The 15,793-nt window shown below is 36.2% G+C and overlaps 1 long non-coding RNA gene across 2 annotated transcripts; it reads left to right on the top strand.

Moving 5' to 3' along the window:
- The first annotated feature begins 955 nt into the window (after positions 1-955).
- On the top strand, positions 956-15,553 carry LOC103479155 (uncharacterized). 2 transcript variants are annotated; one of them, XR_014084274.1, is made up of 8 exons: positions 956-1,802; positions 3,085-6,993; positions 7,287-7,421; positions 7,610-7,746; positions 7,855-7,960; positions 8,051-14,327; positions 14,858-14,970; positions 15,065-15,553. It is a non-coding gene; the product is annotated as an uncharacterized LOC103479155 (long non-coding RNA). The 2 variants fall into 2 exon arrangements; XR_014084273.1 differs by having other exon boundaries at positions 8,051-14,970.
- Positions 15,554-15,793: the final 240 nt, after the last annotated feature.

Genomic DNA, 15,793 nt, shown 5'->3' with positions numbered 1-15,793 from the left:
TCTGAGGTAATGACAGAAGGATTGGTGGTTATCAAACTAGACGAGTTTTGATTTGATCCCAAACAACAAACACCTGCCATGTTCGGGGTTTTTTTCCATCGCAGACTTGAAGAAGCAGTGGACCATCAACCTCTTTTCACACGGATCCCAGTTCTACTCTGGTTAACTGAGGAGCAGATCATGGAGGGAGGTGAGGAGAACAAAAACAGAGTGGAGGGGGAACAGAGAAAGACAAAGTCCAATTATGATGCAGTCGAGTGTGCTTGTATGGGTGAGAGGCAGAGTGCGTGTTCCCCGGCACACTGGTGCAAAAACGTTTGACTGTTCTTAGATGCACTGTGTGCGTGCAAAACGTGTGCCACAGGGCGTGTGTTCGTGCGTCAGCGCTCACTGGTGAACACATGTGCGCTCTGCGTGGGCGAACGGGGGACCGGCTTTTGACGAAAGGGGCTCGGTTTGTCCAGCAGTACAATATGGTGATGAGAGCTGGAGAGGAGAAAGCTCATCACCGATGCAAAGGTTCAAAGACTTGGTGCCTGTCTCATCATCAGAGCTGCAACAAACACAAAGGAGGTGACCAAGTGACCCTCCTCTCTCCTCTACACACCACCAGCACACACACACACGCACACACACCCACACATTTTGTGCCCTATAAAAGGAGAGTCTATAAAAGACGCACGCTTTACACAAAAATTCAGCTTGAATCCGCTCCAACTTTCAACTGATCAACTGACATTGTTCACATGTAAGCCAGGGACTAGGCATCGCCAGCAGGATCTTTTCACAACAACTCCATCAGGAACCCAAATACCACATAAATCGCGCCGTAAGACGGAAACACATGAGAATTTACAGCTGGGAACATTTCCTGCTCAAAAGCTGAGATGTTACTTGAAACAAAATAATGACAATATGGTCAATATGAAAGGATGATAAATGGACGTACCTTTCATGTGACGGATTCTCCACAGGCTCTCTGCTTGCAGAAGACACATCAAGGCGATTACAAATGAGAGCAAAATAATCAATATTCTCTCACTACTAAAAGGGGCTCTCCCAGTCGTTGCAGTCTCCTGACGCTTGCAGTGTGGAATATGGAAAAGAAAACCCGCTCTGAGATTTTGGAGGCAGATGCAGAGTTTATTGTTCCAGCTACTGGCTGTGCCTTCCTTTCTCCTCAGACTCATATGGAGAGGGTTTTCCACTATTCCTCGACAAATAATTCCCTCCTTGGAGTACTAGGACTTATTTCAAGGCGGGTTTTTGATGTCATTTTGAAGGAGGATCAATACATTTGGACCTTTTTAGAAATACAGGGTAATAAAATGGAATCTGGCACAAATGGGGAAAACCGCTGCCAGGAGCTGTGACAAAAAAATCAGGGGGCTTATGACCTTGTCCGAGCTGACGTTTCCCTCCTTCTGCTTGTGAATTGATGCGGGGATTCCTAGTGCTATTTTTAGCCTCTTGGTCGTGGAGAACTGAGCGTGGGTGGAGGAGAGAGAGAGGAGAGGAAGAGAGAGAAGCTGGGTGGTGGAGGGGTGGAGGGATGGAGGGTGAAGAGGAGGTAGAGATGGAAAGAGATGGGAAGAGAAGGAGATGGAGGTGAAGGGTGGTGGTATGATTTGCATGAGGAAGGAGGAAGAGATGGAGGGGGGCAGGGTGGTTAGGGGTTCCCATGCGGACTTCAGCTGCAGCAGCATCAACACAAAGCTCCCCGCTATGGGGGCTTTGAATCGTGACCAGACAGCCAGGAAAAAACAGAAGGGAGCGTCGTGTCATCCTCTCTGCACAGGACGGTACTGCCTGCTTTCATTTTAGCATGGAGTGTTAAATTATACAGGTGCTTTAAAATGATGCTGGAGCAGAACTCGTGATGGATGGGGGGAGTGGGGGGAGGGACTTTTATTAATGAGACTAATGCGTTGATCAGGGAGGCTGTTCAGCAGTAAAGGTAGAGTCATAAACAAAGCTAGAGTCATAAACATAGAATGGTTTTTTATAAAGATAAACGTATATATCTGCAGCCCCAATGCAGGCCTGTCTCAGCAGTGCTATTAAAAGCATTGACTTTATGTCTCTTACATCCCAAACTGCTAAATGATATTAAAGTCACGACGAGGCGAGTTAAAATGCGCACAGCCATATCTAAACTTGCGCAGCTTTTGTCTTTCAAATGACAACCACTAATTGTTATCCTGTGCATTTCTTCATGTGTTCCCAGCAGATGAAGTCATTCAATTCAGCCCACGGGTTGAAGTCAGGAGGAAGGTGGAGGGATGCGCAGCATATGGGGAGCGGGTTTATTATTTATCACCTCCACACTATTTTTAGAGGAGCTGGCATTGAGGGTGTCCGGGCGCATGGATGGCAGGTTTCCCCGTCACCCTACAGGTCACACAGCGGGGGGAACCCCATGCATGGCGTTCCGCAGGGAAGGGGAGGGGTAGAAGAAAAACCACAGGCATCAGAGGACTCCTCAGGCTGGCTGCATTATTCACTCACAGACACAAATAGGAGCGAGGAAAATGACAACATATGGGACGTAGCCTATAGACGGTCTCTTAACAAGAAGAAACGTTATTAATCATAATTCACCTGAAATTTACAAGAGTAAGCTCACCTGTACAGCACGACGGTTAAAGCAGATCTAAACGGTTTTAACATATGCTCTAAAAAAAAAAAAGAAAAATGTACATTTTTAATTTAATTAATTTATAATAAACTCCTTTATTTTAAACTCAGGTGGGATTATCAGAGTGATTTATTTGCTTAATAACAGAACATAGGGTTTTTAAAGAGTCTTTTACTTTCATCTATGGGGTTCAGTTTGTCTAAAATTAACAACAATTTAAGTTATTTAGCCAGTTGTTAGAGGAAAAAATGTCTTAATTTTTTATAGCCTTGTTTTTATTATGTTATTCAGATTGATGTATGAAGGGGAACTAAATTTTTAATTAGCAAGCTAAACATTTATTTTACGAACTATGTATTTATCATGAATGGGATGCTAAATATTCCAAAGGATAAAACAGAGCAGCAAATTTCAAGTTTTCTGTTTTTTCTCCTTGTCTCTTGCAGCCTCAGTGAACTGCGGACATCTTTGACATCTTTACATTTATTAAGCTTCTTCTCTGTGGTTCCTTCGACTGTGATTTTTTTCTTAGAAATACTGAAAATATTCACCTTGAATCATTTTCCCTCAGTAACAGTGTTGACATGATGAGGGTTGCAATCAGGCAGAAGATCGATTTGTTTTGTTTTTTTATTTCTCACTAACTGGTCACTGATCAAAGCAGATCAAGCTGAAAATCATAGAAGTCAGTGTGGTCATGTCTGCTATGTGCAGCAAAATTTAAAACATTTCCTCAAGCAAATCCATTATATTTTAGTGGTTTGTTATTAATGACAGTAATCCCTAAATCTTTAGTGCTTTTCCTTTTCACTCGTCCTCCGTTCTTGTCTTGCCTCGTTTAGAAGTAATATCCACGAACAACATTCGCTGTAGGAAGATGTTGGTACAGCCAAAGCCTCAGCTAGCAATTCAGAATGATACAGTAAGTGACAATATGCTGCTGTGATGCAGCTTTCTGCAATGCTACAGTTATGTAAGAGTACCCTATTCCTAAAACACACATTTATTTTTACCTAAGTTTTGCATTAAAAACTGTCAGATAAAAAAAGTCAACCTCATAATGTCAAACTGAATAAGACGCTGATTTTGTCAAGTCGGATTTTATAATGCTAAAAATTTTATCACATACAGTTTTCTTTAGCGCATCTTTGGTTAAAAGTCTTGGAATAAGTTATGAAATAAAAACATCTAACAGAAATAAAAATGTCATATATAAGTTAATCTTTGTCTGGAGAAAGCCCAGACAAAGCAGTGAAGGGAAATGAGAAATGAGTGGAAATGTGTACGAAAGCGATGGCTTGGCAATGTTGGGGGTCACTGCTCACCTAAACTAAGATTATTGTCAGGCAATAGAAGAATCACTTTGAGGATCTCCAGCCACTAAGTTCTGTTTATTTATATAAAGTCAATGTAGAACATTTCATTAACCTTTTAAAAGGAGAGATTATAGCAAAAATGCTAATTTTCACATGTAGTCCCAGCACAGAGGGTATTAGGGCACCCTCTGTGCACAGGAGTCAGTGTCTGAGGGATTGGAGAAAGGCAAGGTCATTACCATAGCAGAGGTTGCTTAGGTACTTAAAAAACGTCACAGTTGAGAGGGCACCAGGGGCAAACAAGATCAACCGTAAGATTCTGAACACTCTGGACTTTGTGGGGTCTGTCATTGCTGACAGGCCTCTTCAGTATACATTGAGAAGAGTGACAACACTGGCAGAGAGGCCAACCAGGATGGTGGACCCAGTCTAGAACAACAGGGACCTGAGAGTGTGTTGAAACTATTGAGGAATCTAACTTCTATTCTCTGTGGAAAAACATGCTCAGTTTGTTGGAAAGGAAGCTCTGACTGATTAACAAAGCTCATACCCTGGAGCAGCAGCATGGTTTTGGTCTTGGCCAAGACCTTTACCCATTTCCAGACTGTTATGGGAGCTCATGGCTCTCTAGTTTTTGGTGTACATGTGTTTTGTAGATCTGCTGATAGTTTATGACCACATTCATTGAAGAACTTTAGGGCGTTACTTTAAGAGCGCACAATGCTTTTTAGGGCTACGTAGTTCTAATATGACCTGCTTCGGTTATAAATAACAGGGCTTTCCCTTTTTTACTGCTCCTCCTCATATTGTTCAGAAACAGAATCTAAAGGCAGAGTTGTTGAGAGGACCCAGGTGAAAAAAAAGTATACTTTAGTATATCAGTGATTCTTGAGAATAGGGACAAAATGGGTTATAATTTTCCCTTTTTTTGTTGTTGTTATTTCTCAACCTTATGTATGCAAATATGACAAATAATGTTTTGGAAATGTAAAGATGCTAAGGTACAGGCTCCCAGTTGCAATATTTAAAAAAAAAAATTACATTTTTAATCGACCTGACCTATAACGTTGTCATCACCATCTGACAAAAATAAATAAAAAAAATGTTTTAATGACCCTATTAGTGATATTTTTACTCACTTTACAGACAAATGCTTCTCAAGAAACAAAATAAATATTATTTAAAGCAAAAAACAACAAAAAGTCCATCTGACGGACTTGACACTGCATGACGGAGTTGACACAGAACTGAAGGTGGTGACAAACTAGTGAGTAAAATGAAAAACTTGATACATGTGAAGTAATGCAATTTATGTAAAATACATTAAAGTTAATTAATTGCAAATTTAAGTGAGATTTGACAACAATTTCACTGAAAGAGTCACAAAATGATGGAGTTGACATCTGACAGAGTTGACAAAAAGCCAAACTACCTCAATTTATATGATGTTATTCTGAAGGAGGCCATATAGTAGCTCATCAGGTCCATGAAATATTTACATTATACCAAAATTAAGCTTTTATTTCACAAAATTTCATCAAAGTTTTGTAAATTGTCAGTTATGGTGTTGACACATCATGGTTGTGACAAACAACTTAGGAATAAAAAGAAGAAAAAACTAAAGAATAACATAAGCTAACCAGAGCTAACTAGCCCTCTTAGCAAAGGAAGAGAAGGGAAGTGGTCATGGGGTCCTCAGAAGTTCTGGTGCCCCCCAATAATGCCTGATTTTTTTACATTCTTTTCATTTCTGACGGTGTTGACAAAAACTAGGGACAAATTTCAATGGAGTTGGGAAATATATAAAAATGATTTTTAATTCAATTTATTGATACTTCTATAATTATTTATATGACTACTTATACTTAATTGTCATAATATATAATTTTAGTATTTCTTTAATTGTTTTAAACTATTATAATGTATTGAGTTCTGCTCCTGGACAAGGGCTTTTACAGGCCTTTATCCATAGGACCTGTTTTGTCCCTATTCTCAAGAATTAATGATATTTCAAACATACTTACATTTGTGAAAGTACACTTTAAGTATACTAGGTATTAAGTGTACTACCTATAAATATATCTGAAGTATACTAAAAGTATACTTGTACCAATTTCGAAATTAGAACTTTAAACACACTTAAACATAATTGTACCAAAATACACTTTTAATATATTAAATAAAAGTATACTTTAAATGAACAAAACATATATTTGCCTAAGTGTAAATATACACTTGCTCAAGTATATTTAAATATATATTTTGTGTATATTTTAAAATATATACTCAAAATAGAATTTTTTTTAAATGCACTTAAAACTACTTAATTAATTTCACAATGTTTTAAATTACATCTCAATGTAAATTTTAGGCTAATAAAGTATGCATTTTTTTAACTTTCTGTATTTAACCAGGTGAACCCCGTTGAGATCCAGATCTCATTTTCAAGTGGGACCTGGGCAGAAGTCTGCAACACGCAGCAACCTGATTACAAAATAAAACTAATTAATACTTGTCCAGAAGTATGTCTTTTAGGCACCTATAAAGTACTTTTTATGTAATTTTTAGGCACTTTTTAAGCACCTAAAAAGTATGCCCTTTTAGGTGCCTTAATAATCTTTTACTACTTTGTTAAAATGGCAGAGAATAAACAAATTATAATCATGATGTAATGTTGTTTAAGAAAGTACCCAATCCATTTGCAGATATGACGTAAGATCTATAATGAACAGGATTAGCTCCAGTTCATACTCCAGACCAGATGGTGGTGGTATTGCACACTTTCATTTTTTTTAAACGCCTTAAATAGAAGAAAAAAGTTGAACTCAGGGAAGATAACAGGCGGCGTTCAAATTCGTCAATTTTACTCGCATAATATTATATTGCCTTAAAAGTATAGAGGGCCTTGACAATAGTTACTAATTTTGGTAAATTCAAGCTGGTGACGTCCGAGTTAGACGACAACACAACTGGACAACAACCAATGGAAATGAAATGTGTGTCACAAAACGAAGGCTGCTAACGTGTTTCTAGCTAGAGGTAAGTTTGCTTATTAATTATCTTTGTTTAATTATAAACAGTGCAGTAAATATATATAACTTAAGTTGGTTTCATAAATAATTATTTTATTGTTACTTGTATGATTATTACTATAGCAATCATTCAGCTTCATGTTATAAATGCATGGAGGCTCTGTTTGTTGCGACTTATACTTTTATTCATAAACTTAACCTGGTTTTAATTAAGATCCATAAGACAAATAGACTTTGATATTGCGAGGTTGTTGTTATAACTTGTTCATCAATGTTTTTATCTTCAACATATGTTTGCAGTCTAAGCAAATGAAGAAGAGGAAGCCAGAGAAATCAGGTGTAAGGAAACCTAAAGACTTTTCTGTCTCAGAAGAAGCTGTGACTTCACCAGATCACCAACCAGCTCTGAGGATGAACCTCCACATCATCTTCATGGTGGATGGATTTTTTTTTTTGTTTGTTTTAATGAGGAGCTAGCTACATTTTCAATAACAAAAACTGGTGTGTTACCAACACCAAGTGCTTAATAAACACGATTTGATTTAAAGATTACTGGACAGAATTCTTCCCCTTGTTAATATAACTTTTCTTTTTCATACATTTCATTTGTTGTTGGCTTTCAGGGCCCTGTGATGGACTGGTGACCTGTCCAGGGTGAACCCTGCCTCTCATCTGATGACTGCTGGAGATGGGCACCACCAGCCCCCTCACTACCCTGCAAGGATCAGTGTGTTCAGATCATGGATAGAAAGATTTTAAGGTAGTTTGTCTCCTTAAGTCCCCACTTAAAACAGCTTCATAGTTAATGCCAACATCAACTGATTCTATGACATTGCTGACTATTTTTTTCTACTTCTAACATAAACAGGCAAAGAAGACACCCAGAAATGTTTTTCCACCCCAGGCATCCGGTCCCAATCATCATCAGTTCTGATGATGTCACATACATGGCGAGTCCACAACGTCTTAAAATTGTAAGTATTATTTTTTTATTTGCCGTTTTTCTGTTCTCTTTAAATTCAAATGCTTTCTCTGTTTAATTGCTCTATTGTTCTTTTTTGTAGGTTTCTGAAAGGTGCAGTGAACGAGAATGTTCTGCCGTTGATCCTCACTCATGTTATTAACATACCAACAGTGTCATGAAGTGTCATTCATTAAATAATGACAATTTTAATGAGAATTTGCTTTAAAGGTTGGATGAAAGGTTTTATGTTTATGACAGTGTCATGTCAGTCTTATGCACACCCCATCAAATAAAGTGTTACCAAAATGGTAATATATTGAAAGCACAATGTAATTATAATTTTTGTTCTTTAAAGTAATAACGTTCATGTTTTTTTGTCACACTTAAATTTTCATGTTCATTGTGTTCACTTTTGACGTGTAAACTGATAATTTGTGTAAAGTTCATAAAGTTGTGAGTAAAATTGGACAATTTTAAAATGTGGGTAATAAAACAAAATATTTGAATTACCTTGAACATCTTGTGTAATTAATCTTTCCAAGTAATTATAGCCTAAAACAATGTAAGTACTCTAGTGTAGTTATGCATGTAATGTACAAAATAGGAAAGTAGGAAAAAAGACTTTTATGAGTAATTATAATTGTACTTTATTAGCAATAGCAGTAAATCAAAAATAAAAGTTAAGTGTAATTTAAATATATTACTAATATATTAGTAGTATATTAAAAGTATATTTTAATATAATTCTATAATAGAATTAGTACACTCAAAATATACTAATCAAGCACTTGAAGAGTACATAAAAAAGTATACTTAAAGTATACTAAGTACAACTTGAAGTTGTTCCAAAAAAGTACATTTAAGTATACAAAGTATACTAAAAGTTGTAAATTAATACTATTTAGATACTATTTAGGTTTACTAAGCACAAAAAAAGTTGTTCCAAAATAGTACAGTTTAAGTAAATCAATCAAAATCAAATTATGCTAAAATATGTTAAAATTTAGTATACTTTCTTTTTACTAGGGGAGGTTGTCTGGTTTGGGAGTTTGGGGACTCATCAAGGCCATGATCTTTAGATTGGCCAGAGTATGAACAGCTAAACAACAGTCAGCTCCTGTAAGTCTGAGGCCGTGATTCTCAATCACAAAAGCTAGAATCCAAACAAAGACTGTGCTTAGTTTGCACTACTGTAATTACTGAGGCAAAAATAAGAGCTCTCTGTCTATGAGCTGACTCTCATCATATCATTGCACTGTATATGTGAAGATTCTTAAATTGTGAATTTATTCTCCACAGGATATTAGATTGACACAAAGATCAAACGTTAAGGCATGCTGAGCTGCTTGAAGCATTTTCAGTGCATTATTTATTATTTGAACTAAGCAATAATCTGATATAACAACAAAAGTTACAAAATAACCAAGTGGTGTGGTCCTATTAAACAAGCACATCATTTTATTCCATGTTTCTATTTTCTGTCATTGAATGCAGCTTGCTAAACGGCATTTTTTTAAATATTATTACAAAAGATTCTATTCATTATTCTACAAATTCTTTTATGCCACATAGTGTTTTTCAACAAATAACTGCTTGACTGGCAATTTAGTCACTGCTGCCATTTACAGAAGGTAAAACTGAATTCATGTATTGACTTTCCTTTCCCATTATAGAACAATATCCATTTTTTCAATACCCATTTTGTTAATTCTGTTTATTGCTTCTCGTAACTGAATGATAGAACATTTTGCTCGAATTGCTTCAGAAAAAACAATATCTGCAGGCTATTTGTAATAGGAAATATGTAGGAAAAATTTAAACATGTACGCTTAATAAAACACTCCCATTGTTGATCCACACAAAATTATCGCACTACAGTTTCCTAAATATGAGGAGGAATAATTGTTAACATAAATTAGGGTAAGACTCTAAAATATATAAGCTAAATACCGACCTAAATAAATACTGTTTAATGATAGTCAACATAAAATGTGTGCTCACAAAATCAGCCGTTGCTTAGCAAACCTGAAACATGCAAAATATTACAAAATTACAACATTACAATTAAAATACCAAAATGCTCCAGTTAGAGTTCCGGTTTAATTAAGGAAAATAAGACAAAGTGAATCTCAGAGGGGTAGAAAGCAAATGTAACTTTAACTCAAGGTAAATATGTTTACTACTAAACTAATATTTATTTCCTATAAGATAAGAGCTGATCTCATGTACACCGACTTATAGAAGAATTTATATTACAAAACTTTTAAGCACTTCTACCATAAATGTATTTTATTGCAATAGACACAAAGTCAGAGTTGCTGCGACTGAATTACAATGGCTTCATTCTTAATAAGATGAACTAAGTTAATGTTTTTTATTATGGCTGCCAATTGATTAAAATAGGATGTAACAAAACATGGGATCATTTCTCAGGTCTGCTGATTTTGTATTTATCATTGTTCATGTTTATTATTTGTTCATAGCAGTTTAGTGTTGCTTCAGTTGTGAGAAGCTGCTTTTAAAATGATGCTTTTCTCCATTGTTTTGTTAACAACAGTAAAATCATTTCGGGGTTCTTCCTGTCCTCTGCAGAGCTGCAGCATGGCGCTATAGAGGACAGGAAGAACCCCCAGCGCCGAATAGGAGGGATGGAGAGGAGAGAGAGTGGAGCTGTTTTCAGAGATGACTTTTTTTTTTTTTAAGAAACGGGAGATCAGTGCCTTAGAGAAACAGCTGAAATAAGGAAAGAAATTGTGTTCAAACTGTAGTGCAGATGACACCCAAACAGTACAGAAACCTGTGCATTTAAATGCATATTATTGACATTTTCTCACTTTGCGAGATTTATCCAAGGTTGGTTTGCTTTAGCTGGCTCATTTCATAGTAACAAGTGTTCTGAAAGCAGTCCTTCTTGCCGATGGTTCTGTAGCAAACACATCTGTAATTGTGGCATTTGACAGTATTTGTTTAAAGAGGACGTTTCTCAGTTTCTCTGCATGTTTTTTATGTTTTCTCTTCTTCTTGGCCATTGGGCAGAGAGCCAAAGGGAGAAAATGTAACTGCCTTCCTGTCAGTCAAGCGATAATGCCACAGCTGTATTTCATAAATTCACAAAAATATCTGCCACTAGTACAAAATTTAACAGCCTGTAATCAGCTTCTTTTTTATTTTCAAACAAGCTTTAACAGGTCACCTTGATGGCTGTAGAAATATAACAATTAACAAAATACAAAAGCAGATATAGCAGTGACTTTCCCTGATCTGTATTCAGTTTCAATAGATCACTGAGAGTGTTTTTCCCTGAAGTGCTGTCACTCTTTCAAATGTGTCACTTTATTGTTCTGATTTCCTTCTATTCCCCAAAGAGGAGGATATGATTTCACAGAACGTTAACTGAATGGGATCCCAGGGAATAATGTTGGAGCTGGGGAGGATTGTAGAGCTCATGGCAGAGGTTTGGGGGCTGGTGGTGGGGGTGGGCGGAGGATCTCTGACCTGGCCTAATTAAACCCACCCACCAACCAACATCTCTGATAGGATGGCTGTGACATGTAAAGGGTACCTGAATCATAGTTTGCCCGATTTTGACAGAAAAATGATCAGAATAGCTGTTGTTTGAGCAGCATTGGGAGACATTACCTGGTGTATGTTCCCAATGAAAATGTACAGGGAAAAAAAAACGGCAGTTAATGCGGTAGCCAATCAGAGGAACAGACAGGTGGGCGAAATGTCCATCTATAACTGCACTGTAAAAAAAGTCAGTAAATTTACGGTAAAAAACGGTAAAAGACCAAAAGTTTTTGACCGTCATATCCAAAAACATTTAATTATCGTAGAAATTACATGGAACTACCGTAAGTCGAAACTGCAAAAAAAATTTGTAAATCTATGGTAAAAAAATTGTTAAATACCAACAGTTACTGACTGTAATATGCAAAGCATTATATTACCGTAGAAAATAAGTGGAATTATCACAACTCAATAAACATATCCAAATAATTTTGACAGTCATGAATGTAGAAAATACAGAAATATATTGTAAAAATATAAGTAATTGTAAAGTTCATAGAAAAATATTGTAATATTGCCAGCAGTTATTTACCCTAAACTTAACAGTACTAATCAGCCAAAATTACAAATTTTGCTGATATTTATATCTACAATGTAAAACCGTAAGTGAGACTGTAAAAGTAATTTTTCCAAAGAACAGAATGCTGATGTAATATTTTGGTTTCTTTTTAAATAATGTCTTTAATACACCAAACTGAAATCTCAGCAGTAGACCAGGCATCAATCTGGCAACCCACCGATTGCAAAGCAAACTCCTACAGGCCAAAGCCACCATCATTTATGAGAGCATTTGATTAAATGATGCATTTGAGATTAATTTTATGCTGACCATAGATTTCTTATACATTAAGAGAACTGTATGTCAGCCCCTCCTGCTTGGATGAAGATGAAGTTGGTCTCCAATTGCTGCTTCCAATTTGGAAAATGGCTAAAGGGCAATTCCACCAAATTTTTCACTACCATCAGCATCTTTAATTTACTCTGGCTAAAAACTACAACACCTAGACTCTTCAAATCTGGACTAGATTATTCTCAACTCATATCAGAATATTTAAAACCAAGTGTGGGATTTGTGAAACCTTTATCTGATTTGTGAAACTTCAACAAAGAACAATTCTAGTGTTACCTAAAATCATACCAATCAAACTTCAAGTCTAGAACTTATTTTATATAAGTAAAATTTTCTCATTTCAAGCACAAAAAGAGAAATCACTTACTTAATGAAATGTCTTTGGATAATTAAAACAGACTATGTCCATATGGAATCCTTTGTGTTATTGTCAATGAAAAAAAAAACCCCATGAACTTATACTCTTGTATAAGTTGGCAGAGTGTACTGGAAATTATAATTTAATATTTAAATGGTTGACATTTAACATTTAACACAACAATTTCAGAGACAATATCAGTTTATATATCAAGATAATTCTTGGCATGTTTCCATCTGCTATGGACCTTAATCTGATCTTCTTGATGCAAGATGTGGGACCTCTTACTGACATGCCATGAAATTTCTATTGATGTGTGATTTGAAATGGCTGGTATTCCACACAATGAGATTAGAATCAACAACATTGATTAGCTCAATGTCATGATAAATATTTTTATTTTTGGTTTATATTTCAAATTCTCACTTTATAAGTTTGACAAACATGATGAAAATTTTATTCATCATGTTTGTCACACCTTTTATGACATCATACAATCCAAATGGGAAAGCGCCCAAAATGTCAGTGAGGTAGTAGTAATGTTCTATACAACAGATTTTCTTTCTGATCAATACAGAGTAAAATTTAAGCTGGTATTGGCAATACAGATCCCATACTTTGTGCAAAGACAGTTAATTTGTTTCTTAATTAAATAAAAAAAATGTAATCCATATCTTGGCTTTATAAAAAAGAAACACAATGTACTCTGATGCACTCATTTTAAACTCAGAAGTACATTGAGACAACAATCTCGTTTACTATAAGCTATTTTATCCATCCATCCATTTTCTTCCGCTTATCTGGGGTCAGGTCGCGGGGGCAGCAGCTTCAGAAGGGAGGCCCAGACTTCCCTCTCCCCAGCCACTTCTTCCAGCTCCTCCGTATACAATATGTGAAAATGGGGTTGCAAACTAAAACACAAAGAAAATTAGTAGAGTAATAACCCTACTAAATACATCTTTGTATAATTATTAAAACTACTATAAAATGACAGCTGAAATAGCTCCATGTCACTTTTATAATTTGTCGACATGTTCATTTCTAACATGTCGACTTTTTTACGTGTACAGCTGCTGTGCTGAGAGGTAAGTTTAAAGTTGTCTGACTTTCTAAGATAAGCTAACTGTGAAGCTAGTTAGCATGTAGTGAGTGAGCATCAGCAGCACGCTGCGCTTGGGCATTAGGTCTTTACACATTACATACTTACCAGTCGGAAGAAAAAGTAGTTCCCTTTAACCACGTTTCATTTAGGCAAGATCTCAATAATTTAGTTACTTTCTAACGTGCTCTTGTTAATTTATATTATCTCAAATTACTAAAGTGTTGAAATTATTGATCCTTGGAGCTGACAATAAATTTCAAAGAATTAAGTTCTGGTATCGGAAGAATCGATATTTCAGTTTCAATCCGCACATCACTAACGGCAACGCCAGAGATCATTTAACTGCCCTGATTAACGGTTAATTCAGTTGTAACAGCCTAACTAAGCTTTTATCTACTGTACTTTTATAAGATTTTCTTTTGGCAAATTCTCTAATCTCGGTTGGACATGGATGAAGATGGAGGATTTTTTTACGTGTACAGCTGCTGTACTGAGGGGTAAGTTTAAAGTTGTCTGTCTTTCTAAGATAAGCTAACTGAAGCTAGTTAGCATGTAGTGAAATGCCAATTTTCACCCGCGGGTTAAAGAGCCGCTCTTGTGAATATGAGCTTTGAACAGTTATTAACCACAATAGCTGTGGCTTAAAAATAATATCGACACGAGTTTTTGGTAGCTTCCGTTTTGTAACATAACACTTTTGTTATGAATCTCAAGCTACGAATGAGATTCAGAAGCTCTCATTCGTAGCTTCTGAATCGGGAAATGGTTAAAGGGAAATTCTGCCTAGTATTTCACTAATTTTGCGGGTGTTTGATGTGCTGTGATTTAAAAACTTAAATGCAATGAGTCTAAAAGCCTAGGTTAGATATTCCACACTGTTACCAGGATATTTTAAACACTATTTTTAATTGGTGAATTTAAGTAGTCCTAGTTTGATTTAATTAAAATGACTGTCTTGCTATCTTGAATTCATGTAATATTGTAATTGAGCACATGAACTAAAATAAGACTTGTTTTATTTTTCAAGTAAACCAAACTGTTGCCATGGTGAAGCCTATGCTAGACAAGTCTCCAATCACGTATTGCACCATCTACAAGAAACTGGGAATTGCAAGTGACTCTGTCCTTCACATTCTTGAGGTAAGAAATTTATGATACTTATTCATCATTACACTGATTAGTCCCTAAAACGTGGTTTGTTTTGTGATTGTTTTTCTGTCTGTGCTCCAATTAGCAGATGACCCAACAACTTCAATCAAACAAGATCACTTTTCAGCTCTGTGGTGATCGTGAAACCAACTTTCTACTGGCCATTGGAACCATGCCTGCCCTGATCTTCTGAAAGGAGGACATCACAGCTACTACACCTTTCAGCATGCGTGTGTGGGGCCACTCCTCTCTGTGCTGCTGTCAGATTTCTTGAGAACGCCGTCCGTAACTGAGACAAGACTTCCACATATAAAAGGCTATGGCTGATTGGAAGAAGTTCATTGCGGAGTAATGGTGACATCTAATCCCAAGTTTATTTTTGCTTTGGACAATTTGGTTTGCTTGACTCTTAGGGCATCTTATGAGTGCGGCAGATGTGTCAGATCGTCATTGTTCTGTCATTTTACAGGATTGTTTCAGAATCAGATGCCCATCCAGACTTTAAATTCTGACCAGTAGTCATGTTTTATTGTGTTTATGTGAAAATTAAACGTAATAAAGATGTTAAAAGTAATTGAACTCATGTCTTCATTTCAGCAAGCCAATAACATCTCTTGTTCCAGTATTGCCAGGATACATTTTTTGATTTTTGCCCTAGCATAAGAATCTTGAACAAAACAATGACAAAATATACGTTTCAATCCTATGCAACAATAAAAGAAAACTAGTTTTAGGCATATATATGTTTTGTTTTGTTTTCTAGATCTCAGTATATACCGTGAGGAAACTGGACAGAAAATAGAATCAGTTCTTT

Source organism: Poecilia reticulata, chromosome 17 (genome assembly GCF_904066995.2).
Source record: "Poecilia reticulata chromosome 17, P_reticulata-male-v2, whole genome shotgun sequence".
Taxonomy (NCBI): Eukaryota; Metazoa; Chordata; class Actinopteri; order Cyprinodontiformes; family Poeciliidae; genus Poecilia; species Poecilia reticulata.
This window is presented reverse-complemented; position numbering and strand designations above follow the sequence as displayed.